At 34.9% G+C, this 5,993-nt stretch overlaps 1 long non-coding RNA gene across 1 annotated transcript; it reads right to left on the bottom strand.

Moving 5' to 3' along the window:
• Positions 1-482: 482 nt before the first annotated feature.
• Positions 483-1,264, bottom strand: LOC145075019 (uncharacterized). The gene is made up of 3 exons (XR_013692254.1): positions 1,210-1,264; positions 684-965; positions 483-595 (listed from the first exon to the last, which is right to left on the bottom strand). It is a non-coding gene; the product is annotated as an uncharacterized LOC145075019 (long non-coding RNA).
• Between the last annotated feature and the right edge of the window lie 4,729 nt (positions 1,265-5,993).

Below are 5,993 nucleotides of genomic sequence, written 5' to 3' on the forward strand. Positions count from 1 at the left end.
TCAAGGAAGGCCATGTCATAAAGATAGACGACGCGCATTTGCGCGTCGTCTAGAGACGACGCGCATTTACGACGCGCATTTACGACACGCATTTACGACGCGCGGTTACGACACGCAATGCGTATCAAGGAAGGCCCTGTCATAAAGGAAGACGACACGCATTCGCGTGTCGTAACCTTACGACGCGCGTGTTAATGACACGCAATGCGTATCAAGAAAGCCCCTGTCAAGAAAGGCCATGTCATAAATGAAGATGACACACATTTTTGCGTATCGTAATTTTAAATTTAAAAAAAAAATTATTTATGGATTTACTTATTTTCATATTAAATTTGCATTTTATGTCACATAATGGAAAATAAAATACCATATACAAATAATACAATGCATTGCACAAAAGTTAATGTTATACAAATAATCATTCGAATAGTAGACAAATGTAATACTACAAATAATCATTCCAATAGTAGACAAATATAAGATTTCAACATTTTTTATATAATTAACTAAATTATTAGCCAAATTTCCTAAAATACCAACATACTTTTCTATGAAGAGCATTAACACTATTCTTTTCCATCAAAAACTTCAAAACCTGCATAATTAATTTAATGTTTAATCAGCTACAGGTCAATAAGGTAGGTTTAAGCAAAAGAGGTTCATAGTAGTAAGATTTTACTTACCACTGTTGTTAATGACATTGAAAGAAGCAGCCCAACAAACACCCCCTCAGAAGGATTATTACTAAATGAAACCACAAACAAAGTTAAAAAGTCAAGTATTTTGTGACAACCCCGGAACCAGGGGCAAGGCTGTTTTTACCCATGGTATGACCTAATACATGATAATAAAGACTTGTTTAACAAAAAGAAAAATGATTTCTCACGTGACATCACTATTAAGAATTGATGAAAGAGGGTACTCCACACTGTATTGCCAACAAGCTTGACACCAACACCTAAAAGCTGGAAAAAACAATAACAGAAATAAAAATAAATGTAAGATTTGAGATAACAGATGCATAATTCACATGTCTACTTTTACCAATTTATTTTATGCAACATATATGCAGCTGACATGAATGAATTATACAACAAGTTAGGAGTAAAATAATGGATGGTTGCATATTTAGTATGATAAATAAAGAGATTTGTGGCATAAGGGTGCATAAATAATAAAAAGCAAAAAGGAAGAGGAAAGCTGACTTACATAATCAGCAAATTTCTGAATTGGTGCTTTTAACATAATACATAAGAGTGGTCCCAAAGGGATAGCTGGCAGCAAAAAATCTCAGGCAAAAAAAATTCCAGGAGAAAACAGTTAGTACCTCAAAAGCAAAGGTTTTATAGGGTTAGGCATGCACCAGCAAGACAGGGACTAAGATTATAAGTGATGTGAATGAGACATAGTAATTAAAGGAATTTTTGTTACCATTGTTCCATGCATAGTGGTTGGGGTAGAGTGTTTTTCCATCACTGTTAACACGGAAGGGTCCAAGTTCTTCCATGGCTCCATATCCAAACAACAAGCATCCTAGCCCAGTAGAATACCTTCATTAATAGTGGTTCGATCTTACTCTAAATTTTGGTGCATTTGGATGATGATCTTTAGAATCTCCATTATGATTCATGAATATTCTAATTAATTTGGTATTGTAGAATGTAGATTGGTATCTGCATTATTAAAGTTCATAGGACTTACTACTGACTCACTTTTCTTTTTTTAATCATTAGCCTTATGCAACTCTCAAAGCTAGAGAATATCTTGATAAGCCTGCAATACATGAGACAATGGTGAAGGTATGTAGATTATATCTTATATTTCCTACACAAATATAGACAACTGTATGCTGATATCATTATGCAGGTTAGTGCTTATCTGCTTGGAGAATACAACCATCTTTTGGCCAGACGACCTGGGTGTAGCCCAAAGGACATTTTTGTCATTATACATGAGAAGCTTCCTACTGTATCGTGAGTATTTCTATTTCTATACATCTATGTTTTCTTTTGTGATCATCATCTATTTTTTTTGTTTCTACAGGACTCCAACAATATCCATTCTTCTCTCAACATACGCAAAGATTTTGATGCACTCTCAACCACCAGATCCCGAATTACAAAACCAGATCTGGGCAATATTCAGCAAGTGAGTTTATAATAAATACTGAGATACAACAAAGAGCTGTACAGCTATTCATTTTCAATAGCACACTTGCAAAAATTTTAAACTTTTAAAACCCATCTTAGAAGGACTAAAGGTTAGAAAGGAGAAGTAATGAAGCTATGAGTTGAGAAAAGAGTAATCACAGCAAGGTCTCTAAAACAGACCTGCTGTTCAAAATGGATTTACTCCAAAATCTAAAACAGAAACATAGCTTTAACTAAATTTTATAGAAAACTATGCTTGTTCAGGATTCCAGAACTATAAAGAACTCCTTCTAACTCCAAAGGATGAATTAAATATGAATTTTACAAAAAGGTGTATCACTTCTATCTCCAACAAGACAGTCAAGTGAGGTTGGCCAATTCTACCCAACTTGTGAGTAGAATTCGTCCAAACCAAAATTCAGAGAAGTAAAGGACATACAAATGAAAGTCTCAGAGTTGGAATTGAATGAAAAGCATTTCCCAAGCTCCGGATATAAAATTCACATTGTGGACAATCACAACACTAGTAAAAGCTGGTGACTGCCCACTGATCTGGAGTCTGGATCAATTCTAACCAATTTATAATTGGAAATAACACCCCATCTGCTCCAGATCTTAAATTCATAATATCAGGAACATATAGAAACTTGGAATCACTCTGGATCCTTTTCCAAGCCTTATAAATGATGAAAACAAAATGACATATCAGAACAGACCCGGATCAGACCTAACAGCAAACATTCCATTCTTGCACATAGATAACGTCCTTACCAGTGAAGTTGGGCTGCTTAAGAAAGTTAGCCAACTCAATTTGTGAACTTTGGGAACTGGTTTGGGGTCCGTTTGAGTTCTATAGCTCAAGGTATGATTTTTACAATATGACTATAGATCTGATGGAAAACAGAATCATAGCCACCCGTTTTGGATTTTTCTTATAGATTGCTTTTTAATGTTAATCAAAATACAACTGTTTCAAGGAACTCAAAACCTCATCAAAAACAAAGATCAAACACATATTGGTCAATGGGTTCACTTTCAGATAGAAGTATGGCTGATTTAATAAAAATCCCAGAGCACAACAACAACAATCAAATTCAAAACAATGAGGATCATAGACTTTGTGCTGAAGCATCAAGAAATGAAATTGAAGTTTTGAAAAGTAATGTTTCAAGGTTGGGAACGCAAGTGGAAATGTCAGATTTGGAGTTGGAGTCTCTTCGTAAGCAAATACTTAAAGAGAATAAACGAGGACAAGATATGTTGAAGAAAGTAACTGAACTTCAGGAGGAGAAAGAAGCACTTGAAGAGGAAAGGAAAAAAGATATTGCTACAATGAAGGAGTTTTATGGTGAACTAGACATATGTATGAGTAGAAAGAAACAGACATCAGTTACTTCATTGTTGTATGTAATGAAAAAGAAAACAAAGGGCATAAATGTAAATTAACTTAGGAGCAGTAAGAAGCTTTAAGTTTAAGATAAGGTTAAGCTTTAAGGTTAAGCTTGCATAAAGAGACACTAACGTGCTTCTTTTTTACTTAATAGAGTTAATGGGTAAAACACTTAATCTACACAACTTTATGGGGCTGTTTCTTTTTCATGTTTGTACCGTTAACATTAGGTTACTCCTCTTCAATTCAGTTGGTTTCTTATAGGCAAAAAGAATGGTATTAATTTGTTTGTTTAGTTTTAATAGCAGAAAGTGAAAGATGGAAGAGTTTGGGAGGTTGAAAAGGGATTATTTGATAAAGATTCCCCTGAACAAAATTCATGGCAGGCATTTCCTGAGGAGAATCCCACAAAAAACTCCAAATCTATTAGAATAAGATTATAAGAAACAATGGGCACCAGAACAAGCAAGCAGCTGAAGGCCGCACCACCAGATGGGGTTTTGGAGAAGAAAGCTTCACAACGGTTCCTGCCTCTGCTAGTTCTCACTCTCAGGTAAACACAACACCTAATATCCCTATCATCACCACTAATTCCGGGCGTTCTAGTTATGGGGAGGAGTTCAAAAACAAAGAAAGTAATTCAGCTTCACGACCTGCTGGATGGGCTGGTTTCTAGTATTATTATTATATAAAATCATGTGTTAAAAAGATACTTGTCTCCTGATCATGTGTTAAAAAATTCAGTTTTTTTTAGAAGAATGTTTGCCATAATGGAACCAAAACCTCTGGGAAAAAGCAGTCTTTTTAAGCTTTATGAACAATAACAGAGCTGATTTGGAAAAGGGGGACAATGAAAAAAAAGACAAACTTACCCATGAACTGACTTTTTGTTAGGCTTTGAAAGTTCTGAACAAATTGACCCAAGCACTTTAATGTCTGATAGAGGAATAGAAAGTGAAAAGTGAGTGTACAATCACATAAATGGAAAGTTTGACTTATAAGTTAAAATTTATAAAATAGAGTTGACCTGTGGTGAGGAAACATTAGCATTAATTTTTTATCATTTTTTATCTTAGTAAGCTTATTTACACTTTAATGAATAGATTGAAAATGAATTTGTTACTTTCTTTCATAATGATCAAAAACTACCTCAATAGATATGGAATTAAATTACCTTGCAATAGAGGAAGCTGACATATGCCTTCTTTCATATTCATTAGCTAGGCAGGTAAAAAACTGCAAAAGAGTAAATTTCTAGTGAGGGCCATAAATTCACAGTCATGTGTACGTCAGGTGATGTTATAAGGTCTGACTTAGGTGAGATGGCTCTTTCAAGCATTTCGTCAAACAGTTGGAGTGCATAGCTCCTCCCCTTTCTTTTTTGATCTATTTATTGGAATTATCACCACTTTGAGAGCATACAACTCCATTCTTCTTTTCAAAACATATAATTCAGCAAATAAGTTAACATATAAGGGTAGGAATACGAACTTAAGACTAAAACTGAAAACAAAATGACAAACCCCATCTCTCTTTGTAATCTTGAATTGGCTCAATAGCTAGAAAAAAAAAGAATTAAAATTGATCAAAAACTACCTCAATAGCTTATTTACATCACATATAAGAGACTATATAACGTTAGTTTAAATAGTTGGTTCTTGATTTTAAGAAGTTATTTTTGTAACCTAGTTGTATATATTAATAATTGGATACCTGTTACATGTGGTTGATAGATAGCTTCCCAAACAGCAGCTAGTTCTAAGCCAATAGCTATAAGCTGAAACGTGAAATAAAGTTGTTTATAGAGATGAGAAGTAGATACAGGAAAAAATCAGAGGCATAAAGTAGAAATTGACAATACTAGATGAAATCGCACATTTAGGGAAAAATCATAATCCTTTTTCTTGATTGAGAAGATGAAGTCGAGATATGAATGAGAAATTGCGTGCCCCCTTATTTGTTGAATGACTGAAGAAATAGGGCAGGGTAGAAGCGTCCTTTTCATACCTTAGTGCAATCAAACCTTGGGCTTGTAAACCTGAGGAGTCTTAGTAAATGTATTAGGGTGGGGAAGAGGTGGAACGGTGAGCCTGAGGAGTTGATATCTAATCTTATGTACCAATGGTGATATATGTCATTCTTCTATGACGAGTATGAGAGATATTATTTGATAGGTGTGTAGTCGCCGATGTTCTAGCCTGAGGAGTCACAACACCATTACTATTTCAAATGTGTTATGTTTGATTAGGGTTTGCACATAGAAGGAAGTGAAAGTCGATCGGAGAGGAAGGGGTTTGCAGAGAGAAAGAAGGGAGAGAATGAAGTCGATTTTGGAGGGTAGAGAGCAGAGAGGAAGAGGAAGCGGGTGTTCAAAATTTTGGGGGATTTAGTTTCCCCCCTTACCTATCAAGGAGGCGCGTTTATTAAAATTATAAAGCGACATTTGTAGAGGA

Source organism: Lactuca serriola, chromosome 9, assembly GCF_051521515.1.
Source record: "Lactuca serriola cultivar US96UC23 chromosome 9, Lser_US96UC23_V15, whole genome shotgun sequence".
Classification (NCBI taxonomy): domain Eukaryota; kingdom Viridiplantae; phylum Streptophyta; class Magnoliopsida; order Asterales; family Asteraceae; genus Lactuca; species Lactuca serriola.